The 15280-nt window shown below is 37.2% G+C and overlaps 1 protein-coding gene and 1 long non-coding RNA gene across 6 annotated transcripts in view; one reads left to right on the top strand and one right to left on the bottom strand.

Annotated features, from left to right (window-relative positions):
- The window catches only part of LOC117224022 (uncharacterized), a 124700-nt gene that overhangs the window by 58562 nt on the left and 50858 nt on the right, over positions 1-15280 (bottom strand). The gene's annotated exons all lie outside the window — the stretch shown is intronic.
- LOC117224030 (uncharacterized) lies at positions 8476-9830 on the top strand. 2 transcript variants are annotated; one of them, XR_004491096.2, is made up of 3 exons: positions 8487-8768; positions 8857-9124; positions 9193-9830. It is a non-coding gene; the product is annotated as an uncharacterized LOC117224030 (long non-coding RNA). The 2 variants fall into 2 exon arrangements; XR_013033344.1 differs by having other exon boundaries at positions 8476-9124.

Genomic DNA, 15280 nt, shown 5'->3' with positions numbered 1-15280 from the left:
TTTGGTAAAACTAAATAAAAGTATTAATATTAATAATAATAATAATATTAATTACTATATCGACCCTCAGGGGTCGACTAATCGACCCTCAGCTTCTACACAAAAATGGACAATTTGGTAAAACTAAATAAAAGTATTAATATTAATAATAATAATAATATTAATTACTATATCGATCCTCAGGGGTCGACTAATCGACCCTCAGCTTCTACATAGAAATGGACAATTTGGTAAAACTAAATAAAAGTATTAATATTTTTTTTAATAATAATAATAATATTAATTACTATATCCACGTAGCTTCTGTATGTTGTAATTGATGTAGATAATTTTTATTCTGCTCGAAGATCCACAGTTTAATTATGATCATTTGTTAATTAATCGCCGACGTTGTGCTGCGGGTCGTAATAGACCCAGGCGTCGCGATCAAGGAGAGTTTAAGGAATGTATACAGATACATTCTAGTGACTTATTTGGACTAAAATTATAAATTATTATATTATTATATTAAATTATATTATATTATTATATTAAATTATTTGGACTTAAATTATAAAAAAAATTTAACGGATTTCTTCTTCTTCCGTAAATAGGAAGCAAAACTTAGGCAGAAGCGTACGCAGCGAAAAGCATAAACAGATAGCGAGATATTATATTTGCAGAGCTCGGAGGAGAAACGGATTTTTGAAATAGTAAATAGACCAGAAAATATTTTTATCTTCGAATGTGATACAGAATTTTTTTGGCAAATCAACTATTCTTGAAGTGGTAGCTGAATGTCGATATTGCGTTATATGTCGTTTCTGTAGTATCCCGATAACAAAACGTTCTATTAATTGAAAATTTCATTCAAGTTCTTTACTAGGCGATAACGTATATCTAAATGATACAATAATTGCTTTTATACATTTATGGCAATAATTAGTAAGCACAGTTAATTAAGCACAGTAAAAATTAAAACAAACTAAGGAAGCCGATGTATTAATTTGAACTGATTAAAATGATTAAAGAAAGCAGGAAACTTTTGCTTGTCTCTCCAATATCTAGCAATTGGTGCAAAGAATTTTTATTTTGCGCGAAGATCTGCAGCCTAATGATTAAATAACAGAACGTTCGAATACCAGAGTATCGTAAAAATAAATGTTCGGATAAGGGGAAATGTTATTTCTATATGTAACTAATACATCGAAAAAAAGTTTACTTCTCAAATACTGTATTAAATAAGAAGATGAAGATATTTATAGTCTACTTACTATTCCAATAAACTATTGGGTTGGCAACTAAGTAATTGCCGATTTGTTCAATGAAATAAAAAATTTTTTTTACTTGGAATGAAGTTTAATCTGTAATGTATCTTCCATTTTGTTCGATGACCATTTGCCATCTCTCCGACAACTTGAAAATTCCACGCTCGTAGAAAGTCTGATTCTTTTCGGCCGAAAACTGAGTTAAGTGAGATTTTACAGCGTCATCATCATTAAAAGTTTTACCACGAAGGGAGTTGTCCAGGGATCGAAATAAGTGGTAATCCGATGGCGCGAGATCAGGGCTATATGGTGGGTGTAACATCAATTCCCAAGCAATATCCATCAATTTTTGCCGAGTGGACAAAGACGTGTGCGGCCTAGCATTGTCCTGCTGGAAAATGACACCTTTACGATTGACCAATTCTGGTCGCTTTTCCTTGACCGCTGCATTCAATTTGTCCAGTTGCTAACATTCACGGATAATAAAAATAACAATAATAATAATAATAATTTTATAATATAACATTTACGGATATCATAAAAATGGAAATGAGAGACATCTATAACTGAAATCGGCAATTACTTAGTTGCCAACCCAATATGTATTTTTCCCCCAGCCCTGTTCATCCGAACACCTAAATATATATTTCCGTTGAAAATATCGTAAATGATAATTGGCACAGCTTTATGAAACCAGCGCGAAGGCCTCGATGAACTCTATTTTCTTCTGATACGCGCGAAGATGCGCGCCCGAAACGGAGGAACTCGGTGCAGACGTAAAAATTAATTAGTACCACTTAGAGAAGAATATCTGCGACAAAAGACAGGGGGGAAACATTTTAATGTGTGAACCTCTGGTATCACCTCTCAGGAAGTTTCTGTCCGCACAATGAGTCGGCATTAGATTCGAAGAAGATAAGATCCTCGGCAGCATCTTCTAATATACTTTCTGGCATCAGGTCCTGTCCTCGTTTTCAAACTATTCGTCGAGGCTCCGATGAGAATCCAACGCAGCATAGAAACACTCCGGAACAGAAGGAACAGAGAACACCCGAAGCTGTCTCAGCGGAAATACAATTTTCGGATGGCGATTCCTTTCTGCTCGCAGGAATACAGTAAAGTGTTCCTAATTGACGCTCAGCTTGGAAACAAACATGGACACTTTGGTAAGAGCAGGCACGATTATTCCAGCCCTGCGGCTCGTTCCGCAAATTTTAATTAAAATAATTTAAATTCAATTAATTTTTTAATTCCCTTTAAATTAAATATTAATTAATTATTAAATGTAATAATTTTAATTAAAATTAAAATAAGTTACCGATTGTTAAAAGCTGTAAAAACGAGCCGCGAGACTCGAATAATCGTACCTCCTCTTCCCAAATTGTCCATTTTTGTTCCCAAGCTGATCATCGATTAGGGAGAATTTACTGAATTAGGGTGACTCTCCAGCGGCTGAATCGAGAGCACGGGCCACGGGCAACATCGAAAGAAAGTTGCAGAGGCCTCTGATTCGGTGGCTGGCTGGCGTCAGAACGATCGTATCGGTCATAATTTAGTCGCGGTAGTTCCGGAAGGCGGCTTAGAATCACAGCCGAGGTGAAAAACGACGCGAAAACGAACGAACCGCTGCTCCGCGGATTCAGCAAACGGCGGCGGGTTCGTTGAACCCCCTCCTCCCTTCCCCCCTCCCCACGTTTAATTACACGGCTCCGCACCGGCTGCAACCGCCGCCTGAAACGATACACTCGGTCGCATCTCCTTCAGACTCTCCGCGCGTTCTAACGATTAGCATGATCATCTTTATTAATTCGATGACACGTTCCGCTGAACCGACCGACCCGCGCCACCCTCCGTCCCCTCCACCGTCGAACGGAAACGTAAAGAGTCTTTCGTGGAACGGACAATTTTCATCGTTAGAACGATCGACATAACCTCAAACAACCGGAACGCTTCCCCGGGGACTCCGACGGGTTGGAACGTCCGATCTATCGGCATCACAATATTACTTTACAGTGTCTCGAGCTTCGACCGGCTCATCGAATTTAAGAGCAAAGAGAATTACTGTAATTTCTCCCTAATTCGCGCGCCAGATTGCGCACAAAAATGTATTGGCTTGGCAACTAAGTAATTGTCGATTTCAGTTATAGATGTCTCTCACTCCCATTTTTATGATATCCGTAAATGTTATATTATAAAATTATTATTATTATTATTATTATTATTATTATTATTATTATTATTATTATTATTATTATTATTATTATTATTATTATTATTATTATTATTATTATTATTATTATTATTATTATTATTATTATTATTATTATTATTATTATTATTATTATTATTATTATTATCATCATTATTATTATTATTATGTTATTTTTTATTATCCGTGAATGTTAGCAACTGGACAAATTGAATGCAGCGGTCAAGGAAAAGCGACCAGAAGTGGTCAATCGTAAAGGTGTCATTTTCCAGCAGGACAATGCTAGGCCGCACACGTCTTTGTCCACTCGGCAAAAATTGATGGATATTGCTTGGGAATTGATGTTACACCCACCATATAGCCCTGATCTCGCGCCATCGGATTACCACTTGTTTCGATCCCTGGACAACTCCCTTCGTGGTAAAACTTTTAATGATGATGACGCTGTAAAATCTCACTTAACTCAGTTTTCGGCCGAAAAGGATCAGACTTTCTACGAGCGTGGAATTTTCAAGTTGTCGGAGAGATGGCAAAAGGTCATCGAACAAAATTTTTATTTCATTGAACAAATCGGCAATTACTTGGTTGCCAAGCCAATACAATTTAGGAAGAGAAGGTACGATTATTCGAGCCTCGTTTTTATAGTTGTTGGCAATCGGTAGCTATAAAAATGAACCGCGAGGCTCGAATAATCGTATCTCCTCTTCCCAAATTGTCCATTTTCCTGTACAATCTGTGTCAATTAGGGAGAATTTACTATATCTGCATAACTTCTGTATGTTACAATTAGTGTAGATCATTTTTATTTCATACAAAGATCCACAATTGAATAATGATCATTTGTCAATTAATCGTCGATGTTCTGCTGCGGGTCGTAATAGGTCCAGGCGTCGCGAACAAAAAGAGTTGTTCCAAAAATGTCTCGTAATCCGGAAATGGCAGGTTCCTCGGATCATTTGAAGCAACTTCTTCCTTTACAAAAATTTTCTGCGAGACAACGTTAACGAGTTATTAACGAAAAACAGTGACAAATAAGAATCGAGTACGGCTGACGCGAGGCGGTCCAGCTAACACCAGCGCACGAAGCCCAGTTCCGCTCATTGGCTTCGGTCGCCTCGCGCCAGTTGAGCTCGCCTCTCATTGGTCACTGTTTTTCGTTAATAACTCGTTAACGGTGCCTCGGAGAAAATTTTCGTAAAGGAAAAAGTTGCTTCGAATGACCCGAGGAACCCGTTACTTTCGGATTGCGAGACATTTTTGGGACAGCCTGTGTATTTCAAAGTAAAATATAAAAGTCCATGCTAGCTATTTATTTAATTATTTAATTTAAAAAGTATGCAATTAAAGTTAATCAATCTAATTGCTTAATGAACTGGTAACAAAAAAAAACGTTTACACTGAAAGGAACATTTGGCAAAACGAAGAACCATCCTCCTGCAAGTACCTTAAATTGTTCAAAGCAAAATAACTATTTACCTAACCGTTAACTAACCGTTCAACTAGAACATTCTCCAATTACCAAAAAAGTAAACATTTTCTGTTTACGCATAAATGGTTTTTAAGTTTCCTTAAAACAAAAAAGTTAAAAGTCTACGAATAACCATTGTATCATTCGATTGAAAATTTCAATGACAGTTTCATTCGAGCCTCGCAAACAAAACCATTAATTAGTAGCTTAAATTCGTATCGAATGCGGCGAGAACCGAGCAGATAAAAATAACTAGAGTACTGAGGTTAGAATTTGGTTTAGCAAAGTGCTCCCGTCCCAGGATCGGCCAGGCTATACCATATTAAAGACCGGTTAATTAGCGGTCTAGTTTCATACTCGATACACGGCGAGAAGCGTATAGAAAATTCACTGGGAAGCTCGGAACGACGAAGTCCTTCGGTCTCCGAGCAGCCTCCTCTCGGCGTTAACCGGAATTCGAAACGAATTTCACGGGGCTACCCGGAAGTCGTCCGGGTAATTGCTTACCAGGAGTTTCTAACTTTTCAATTATGCACAGCATCAGGCCTTGAACGCTTACGTGTTGAACACACGCGTCGAATGTCCTAGACCCGTATGCATCGAGGCTGAACTTAATTAATCCTAGCCGGAATAATGATTCGCGTTAATGGACGTCAAACTAATTCCGATCGTTGCCCGCCCACTTTCCCATCGCTATCACGAATTACTGGGGCACGGAGAAATGTACCGGCCGCCATGTTTGCGACCGAACGTGGACGCGTCACTTTTATTCTGGTCGATCGGCCGGTCTGTTAATTATAAAATATATGTACAGTCAATTCTCCCTATTCGTCTCTCGGCTTGGAAACGAAAATGGACGATTTGGGGAGAGGAGGTACGATTATTCGAGCCTTATATCTGTAATATTATATATATAAAACTCGATATATATATACAGGGTGGGGCATTTTTAACAGGTCACCTGAATAACTCGCTTGTTTTTGAAGATAGGAGAAAATTCATTAGACCAAACTTACTTGGTATCGGGGGGCTCATATATATAATCTGGTGTTACTAATTTTTCTGTAGGTGGAGGCGTCAAGGAGATCTGAAGGTCAATTCTATTTTTTTAAATGGAACAGTAAGTTTTTTTACTTTCATTCTGATAGAGTGTTTCGAGGCGAATACAACGAACTATTATGAAGGTCATTCAAGGTCACCCAAAGTGACACAGAAAAGCGAATCTAAAATACAGTAAAATGGCAAATAATCACACAAATTTGTTTATAAATCTAATCAAAAAATAATGTCATCTGTTTACTTGTGTGCAATTTTTATCGTCATAATGTGAAAGCTAAGATCAAGTCCAATGCAACGACCACAACACTATGACAATATGACATTTAGTACGAAAAGTCCAGAAATATCTACGACATTTCTAATCCTTCGCTGTAAATGTATAAATCTCTGAATTTTTCTTCAAATTATTTTCTAAAACAGATAATTTAAAATTACCAATAATGTTTGAGGATACAGATAAGCGTACAATGTAATCGAATGTTTGTTTATCTTTTGTGACCCGTGTCACGTAATACACACACGTGGTACACAAGTATTCGAAAAGTACTCTGAGACAATTTATTTTCTCTTGCAGTTGACTTTGGGTGACCTTGAATGACCTTCATAAAATAGTTCATTGTATTCGCCTCGAAACACTCTATCAGAATGTAAGTAAAAAACTTACTGTTCCACTTAAAAAAACAGAATTGACCTTCATATCTCCTTAACGCCTCCACCTACAAAAAAATTGGTAACACCAGATTATGAGCCCCCCGATACCAAGTAAGTTTGGTCTAATGCATTTTCTCCTATCTTCAAAAACAAGCGAGTTATTCAGGTGACCTGTTTAAAATGCCCCACCCTGTATAATATTACATACTGTAAAGTTCGATGTATATAATATTAGATTCGTCTTTATCTTAACTATCATGATATAATGATAGAAATATGTAATCCCATTTGAAAAAACATCGATGACCTTGAAATCTCAGAAAAATATGACCTTTACAAAAACATGATTTCCACCACAACATGTGTCCCTTCGAATCAAACAATTTGTTCCTCAAGCATTTCTGCGTATCATTAACGATAATGGAGATATCGCTTTGTAACAGAGTTACTGAGACACCCTGTATACATGTATACATAATAACCCTATATTTAAAATATTCAACTATATTTTTCTTATATAAATCCGAAGCATCACATTTGAAAATAACCTTAAAGTAGTTTTAGAACTGCATATGAACAAACGAAATACAGTAAATTCTCCCCAATTGTCCTCCAGCTTGTTAACAAAAGTGGACAATTTGTGTAGAGGAGATACGATTATTCGAGCCTCGCAGCTCGTTTTTATAGGTCGCCGATTGTCAACAATTACAACATTGAGGCGCAAGCCTCGAACAATCGTATCTCCTCTTCCCAAATTGTCCGTTTTTTTTGTACAATCAGAGGGTCAATAAGGGAGAATTTACTATAATAACATCGTTGCGACGGAAATTTCGACGGTAATTTTTACAGTTTCGGTAACTATCATTGAGCGAAATATTATACGCGAAATATTCAGAGACAGAAATCATTTCTTAAATTTACAGGTTACGGATGAACTAGGCTACGGATTATCACGGAAACTTTAAGGTTATGTAGTTTGCAACGAGACTAATGTCGACTTGGAGGCTTCTCCGTCGGCAGCGAGAGGAATTGTTGGAAGTGCGTATCAAGCATTGAATTTGTAGGTTATGGACGAACTTGTAATCGGACCTGGGTACATTTAAAACGACGTCATTTGAAATATTATAATACATTATAACATATTATTTTATTTTATAATTATTTCTATGCCAGTTATCGCGTTTGAAGTAACATTATTTGAAATATTATTCTATATTGTAATTATTTGAAATCATTGTTTGACGTAATCGTGAAATTGTTCATGCAAATTGTATTAATTAGTTGATTATCAGCACTGAATCTTGTTTATACTGACATTGCCATGGACATTTCTGCAAAATAAAAGATCCGATTGTGTTCACTGATGAAAAGAAATATTTTTCGAAGAATAATTTTTTGCATAATTTTTTGCACAATTTTTTGCATTTTCGGTATCAATGGAGCAATTATTCTCTTTTGCCATGATATTAAACAGGCCCGGGCAAAAATCTCTTTAAGAACGATCTTTTTCAAAAAAAGAATTTTGCTTAAAATAAACGATCGCAAAGATTTCTTCAAATAAAATTCTTCTGTCGAGTATTATTGTTAAAATTACCTCTCCCGCCATATTTGAAATGAAAATGTAACGAATAATCGATTATTTCACATTGCTATTATTTCAAATGAATCGATATTATTTTCATTATCAAATAACAGTCGGAAATTAATCATTTCGAGTCGTCATTTCTCATTCTCGTTTCGAATAAAATTCGTGCAAGTCTCCTCGCAAATAATAGCCTACGGATTATCATGGAAATTTTATATTTATTTATTTTTTTACGAAAATGCTAGCGCAGAAAACAGTACGGTTCAGTAATTTCTCCGAGGCGAACGAAAACCAGCGGCGAATAATTTCGGTGTTAAAATTAGTTTCGAACGGAACCGCTGGGGGGTGTCGAGTCGCGAAAGAAGAGCATGCCGGGTACGTATTTACGTGTGCGCACCGTGTTCCCGAATGTTTCTCTCTCTCGAAAGCGAAAAATTCCCGTGGAACGACTGTCACGCGACAAGAGTGGCGAGGGCACTAAAAACCCTTTACTGCGTGTACACGTCGGAAACCCGACAGCGTTTTACGGCGAAAACGGAACACGCCGTTGTAAGTTTTATTCGGCTGCTTAGAACGGGAGACGTATGGCCAACGCGAACGAGAGAAAATTACAATGTTCCACGCTTCTCGGGAATAGGCTCTCTCGGACCTTTTGTGGAACGGTGCTGCCGCGACCGAGGAAATGAGCGAAAGATCTTCCGGCGTTGAATAGCCGGGCCGAAAAGGAAGCGAGGAACGACGTCGTCGAGCCACCGTCGACGATCGAACAAATAATGACGGCCACGAGGAGGAACATGAATGACGCGTCCGGAAGACATTTTCATTCCAACATGGCCGGGGTGATACCGCTGATACGTTGGAATTGAAATGGCTCCCTGAACTTAATAGCTTTCGGGCATAAAGAGGTTAGGCGGAGGTTAGGTTTTACAGAGAAATGCGTCGATTCAACTTTTATCGCTTGATATTTTTTTAGAAAGAAGACCAGCATAGGGTAAAAGGCGTCCGATTACCGAGATTGTCAGGCGTACCGAGGCTTTCGTTTATTCCGACGATAATCGCGACGATGCGACGAAGAATTGTAAACAACGAAATTTTAATGCAACATTTGATATCACATTTACCCACGGCCGATCATTTTCGTAACTGGACTACTTACGATGTTTATAACAATTCTGTGCACTATTCGGCAATTTTTCGAAACAATATTTTTGAAGATATTTCTTGCACACTATTGTTCCATATTTAACAGTAATTTATTTCATTTAATTGTCGAACTAAACAGTCGACTGAAACAGTGTTTTTATACTATACAAATCATTAGATTTTATAAAGAAAGTGTAACAAATTGATATTTTTCTGATATCAATGATATAGTTTTAGAATAAAATGTGTATAATTGTGTATAATTATGTACAATAAGAAGCGTATAATTATACACAATAAAAAGTGTATAATTGTATAAAATAAAGAGTGTACAAGTTTTTCAACTCTTGTATTACCGACGCTCGGTAATTAATATGCATAACTTACAAATTTATAGAAGCACCGACTGTACTCATACTCTATGCTTAATACAATAAGGGTACTTTAATTTAACCCTTTGCACTCGAAGCTATTTTAAGCCTAAATCCGAAATTGTTTTCCTGATCTCCAGTATTTCCATGTTACATAATTTATTATAATTTATGCACATGGAACTGAGTCTTGTGGCTCGTACAGCATTAAGATTGGCAATAGTTTTTTTATAATATAAACAAGTCTGATAATCTGCGAATAATTTCGAAATGTGAACAAGTATTTTTAACGGTGCCTCAGAGTCGCCACTCGAGTGCAAAGGGTTAAATTGGATGGGATATCAGACAATCGATTTAGTATAAATGATTTAGTATAAATATATTAAAAAATGCATGGAAAGAGCAAATTAGAAATATTTTTGGAATCATATTGCTGGAATAACCTTGGACTCAGATTGCCCACAAAAGTTGACAATTTCGGAAGAGGAGATACGATTATTCCCAAATTGTCCATTTTTATGCGCAATCTGAGCGCGAATCAGGGAAAAATTACTACACAATCTAAGCGTCAATTAGGGAGAATTTACCCGTATATAGATGAACGAAAAATGATGCGCCGTTAACCGTGATCCTTGCCTTAATTCTTGCGAGAAAAAATGCCGACCGTAAAACCGTATGCCGAAGTACGAAATGCGGAAACATGAGTTCGAAAATCCTACCCCGTTCCGTCGGGGGTGAAAAAGAAAGATCGGGAAGAGCGCGGCCGCAAACAGCGGCCGGAATCGGAAAATCACGCTGAACCAGAAAAACTAAATTTCTCCGGATTTTCGTTATTTTCTCGGCGGAGCGTGCCGGCGGTGGATTTCGGTGGATCCGCAAACTTTTAATTGCACGGCGTGGTCCGGTTTCGCGTGTGCAACACCTCGCCCGCCGTCGGGACAAAAAGGAAACCCTGCAGGGGCTCCCGGTCGGCCATCGCATGCAGGCAGACACCGTTATGCATGTCGTACGTGCGAACGAAAGGGACATACCCGCCGGGAATGCAATCGTGAAGCGAGAAAATCAGCTTTCGCAGGGGTTCTCAAACCGCGCGCGAACGAACGCGGCCGAGTAACGCTTTGATCCGATTACAGCCTCATCCGCGTCCTCAAAACATTTCGGAATTTCGCTCGCCGCGAGATTCGCTCGACGACGCGCGGCCGTTCTTCCGAATGTTTCGCGGCGTTCTTCGCTCGATCGACATCGAATCGTCCGCGGACCACGTGACACGGATTTCTTTCGGATGTATAAATAAACTTGTAATATTTATATAATTTCTTTATATGTAAATAAAAAGTTTGGACGTCAACCGTAGGAAACGGAGGTTGGATAAAAATGTATCTCTTCGTTCGATCATGTCAATAAAGGGCGAATGTCCCAATTTCCGTGCCCCCGGGATTAAAAGCGCATAGAAAAGGGAAAGTTTTGTAGTTAAATCGATAGCTCTTTTTGGATCTTACATGTTGACAGGTAAACGTAGCAAAAAAATATAGATGATCGATTTATACAGGGTGATTCATTTAAATCGATTAGTTCAAATATCTTCTAAATTTTTCGAAAAAAAGTTGTTCAGTACTTTTACGAAGAGAATGACGAGCTGGTATAGTAAAAAATATATGAATCCATTTAAAAAAATTAAGTTGACCCTCGTATGACCTCGACGCGATCACTTAGAAAAATCTGATTGATATCAGGTTACTTGCCCTCGGAAACCATTCAAATTTCGTTCTAAACATTTATTTAGTATCATCGACGGTTTCGGAGATGTTTGACTGGATCGATTCAAATGGGTCACCTTGTATATAAAACTTTTCTTTACCGACACGTTTTCAATCCGGTGGCACGTAAATTGGGACAGACACGGAAACTGGGACATCTACCCTGCAAAGAATAACGTGCCGGTGTACTTAAATTATTTTCAAGTCTATGAGTTTGTATTTCACCTGCTCAATTTTGCTATAAATATACAAAATCCGCAAAAAAATATACTGAATTACACAGTTATACAATTATATATAATATAATATATAATACAATATATATAATATATAATATAATATAATATATAATATATAATATAATATAATATAATATATAATATATAATATAATATATAATATATAATATATAATATATAATATATAATATAATATATAATATATAATATATAATATATAATATAATATATAATATAATATATAATATATAATATATATATATGTATACTGAATTATACAATTATACTGAAATATACAGAATTTTCTCGATCCTTCAAACGGTTTCAGGCATCTTGCGTCACGCGAAAGCAGAAAAGCGTTTGCTAATTAGAAAATTGAAATAAAGAGTTACGCAGCGGCGCAGGACCTGTATGCCGCAGCGAAGTGAGAGTAGCAGCGTCGATTTGTACGGGATGAATTTTCGGTTCGGTAGAAAGGGTCGATTGGAAACCGTGTACGCTGGGCGGCGCGCGGTGCTCTCGATTGAAAAAGAGGAGCGGGAACTGGCCATATGCGTCTCCCACAGAGAAAAGGGAGAGTAGAGCAGGAGGAATACAGATCGCTGCGACCCGATGCAACGACCAATCGGCGACGCGATAAGAGTCGAAAGTTCAAAGCGTGTCTCGCTTATCTCTCCGCAATGATCCTGACCTTACAGGGACATGCCGCGCGGTAAACACATTTGCAATTTCACGAGAGAACATTTATCCAGGCACCGCTGTACTGGATTGCAGTAGAATGGAATTTTCGAAGCAGGAAATTTATGGAACCAAAAATCGATGGAAGAGGATGGATCTCGGATGGCCATCAAGGACAACTATCGCGGCACTGCTGCACCGTGTAGATTAAAGTAGAATGGAATTTTCGAAACATGAAATCTATGAAATCAAAAATCGTTAGAAAAGGATGGATTGCAAATGGCCATCAAGGACAACTATCGAGGCATTAGTGTGTTATGTATTGGGTTGTCCGGAAAGTTCGTGCCGATTTTTTATGAAAATTAAAACGCAGCTCATTTAAATATTGGTATACATTTATTAAATTATATAGGTACCATTCTGTTCCACAACCTTTCTCCATCTTTCATGCAGCTTGAGAGAATTCCGTCCTTCCAGAACTTCTCAGGATTTTCGGCAAAAAATTTGTCGTTCTTGATCTTCAAGGTCGAAATTTCCAGTTTTAAACCGAGCAAGCCACTTCCGCACAGTTCTTTCGGCTGCAGTATCCTCGCCATAAACAGCGCATATCTTATTTGCCGCTTGTGTGGCATTTTCGCCCTTTCGGAAAAATAAAAGCATTAAATGCCTATGCTGCACTTTATTTGCCACCATATTCTAAGGCGTACAAAACTGATCAAAATTAACGAATCGTAAGCAAACTTTTTCCAAATATGACTGAAGTTATCTCTTTTAGAATATGTACGCATGTCATTTGTTTTCAATAATTGTGATATATTCAGTCAGGTCTCTCACGCTACCTACCGAAAATCGGCACGAACTTTCCGGACAACCCAATAGATTTCGGTAGAATGGAATTTTCTAAACATGAAATTTATGGAACCAAAATTCACTAGGAAAGGATGGATTTCAAATGGCCATCGAGAACAACTATCGAGGCACTGCTGCAAAATGCAAACTACAGTGGAATAGAATTATCCAAATATGAAATCTATGAAATCAAAATTCGCTCGAAAAGGATGGATTTCAAATGGTCATCAAGAACAACTATCGAGGCACATGTAGATTACAGTGGAATAGAATTATCTAAACAGGAAATCTATGGAACTAATGCTTTTAAGAAAAGGAGGAATTTGAAATGGCCATCAAGAACCTCCATCAAGGCACTACTGTGTTATGTAGACTTCAGTAGAATGGAATTTTCTAAACATGAAATCTATGGAACTAATGCCCCTAAGAAAAGAATGAATTTGAAATGGCCATCAAGGACCTCTATCAAGGAATTACTATATTATGTAGATTTCAGTAGAATGGAATTTTCTAAACATGAAATCTATGGAACCAAAATTCACTAGGAAAGGATGGATTTCAAATGGCCATCGAGGACATCTACCGAGGCACTACTGCACAACGCAGATTACAGTAGAATGGAATTATCTAAATATGAAATCCATGAAATCAAAATTCGCTCGAAAAGGATGGATTTCAAATGGTCATCAAGAACAACTATCGAGGCACATATCGATTACAGTGGAATAGAATTATCTAAACAGGAAATCTATGGAACTAATGCTTTTAAGAAAAGGATGAATTTGAAATGGCCATCAAGGACCTCCATCAAGGCACTACTGTGTTATGTAGACTTCAGTAGAATGGAATTTTCTAAACATGAAATCTATGGAACTAATGCCCCTAAGAAAAGAATGAATTTGAAATGGCCATCAAGGACCTCTATCAAGGAATTACTATATTATGTAGATTTCAGTAGAATGGAATTTTCTAAACATGAAATCTATGGAACCAAAATTCACTAGGAAAGGATGGATTTCAAATGGCCATCGAGGACATCTACCGAGGCACTACTGCACAACGCAGATTACAGTAGAATGGAATTATCTAAATATGAAATCCATGAAATCAAAATTCGCTCGAAAAGGATGGATTTCAAATGGTCATCAAGAACAACTATCGAGGCACATGTAGATTACAGTGGAATAGAATTATTTAAACAGGAAATCTATGGAACTAATGCTCCTAAGAAAAGGATGAATTTGAAATGGCCATCAAGGACCTCTATCAAGGCATTACTGTATTATGTAGATTTCAGTAGAATGGAATTTTCTAAACATGAAATCTATGGAACCAAAATTCACTAGGAAAGGATGGATTTCAAATGGCCATCGAGGCACTACTGCACAACGCAGATTTCAGTAGAATAGAATTATATAAATATGAAATCTCAAAATTCGCTCGAAAAGGATGGATTTCAAATGGCCAACAAGAACAACTATCGAAGCACATGTAGATCACAGTGGAATAGAATTATCTAAACAGGAAATCTATGGAACTAATGCTTTTAAGAAAAGGATGGATTTCAAATGGTCATCAAGGACCTCTATCAAGGCATTACTGTATTATCTAGACTTCAGTAGAATGGAATTTTCTAAACATGAAATCTATAGAACCAAAATTCACTAGAAAAGGATGGATTTCAAATGGTCATCGAGGACATCTATCGAGGCACTACTGCACAACGCAGATTACAGTAGAATGGAATTATCTAAATATGAAATCCATGAAATCAAAATTCGCTCGAAAAGGATGGATTTCAAATGGTCATCAAGAACAACTATCGAGGCACATGTAGATCACAGTGGAATAGAATTATCTAAACAGGAAATCTATGGAACTAATGCTTTTAAGAAAAGGATGAATTTGAAATGGCCATCAAGGACCTCCATCAAGGCACTACTGTGTTATGTAGACTTCAGTAGAATGGAATTTTCTAAACATGAAATCGATGGAACTAATGTCCCTAAGAAAAGAATGAATTT

This window comes from Megalopta genalis, chromosome 5 (genome assembly GCF_051020955.1).
Source record: "Megalopta genalis isolate 19385.01 chromosome 5, iyMegGena1_principal, whole genome shotgun sequence".
Taxonomy (NCBI): domain Eukaryota; kingdom Metazoa; phylum Arthropoda; class Insecta; order Hymenoptera; family Halictidae; genus Megalopta; species Megalopta genalis.
This window is presented reverse-complemented; position numbering and strand designations above follow the sequence as displayed.